The sequence below is a fragment of the Myotis yumanensis genome, unplaced genomic scaffold, assembly GCF_028538775.1.
Source record: "Myotis yumanensis isolate MYYU_CA2020_CCGP unplaced genomic scaffold, mMyoYum1.0.hap1 SCAF_1, whole genome shotgun sequence".
Lineage (NCBI taxonomy): Eukaryota > Metazoa > Chordata > Mammalia > Chiroptera > Vespertilionidae > Myotis > Myotis yumanensis.
In genome coordinates, this window is record NW_027223752.1 from 188,562,541 (window position 1) to 188,562,783 (window position 243).

The following is a 243-nucleotide window of genomic DNA, read 5'->3' on the forward strand; positions in this document are numbered from 1 at the left end:
TGTAGTAAGTTCAATTTTGACAAGTTTCCACTTTGCATTTGTGCACCAAAATAAAGTATACTTTGTTTTTTAGAAAGATTATCAATATTCTTTAAAAGAAAAGAAGCATGCTTAATAGAAACCACAAACCTCCTGTGAACTCTTGCTCTTTCTATGAAAGACATACTTCTAAACATTAGCTATACCTTTTTATTGCAATGTTTTGGAAGATAAACACTTGTATACAATAGAACTCCATAAAAA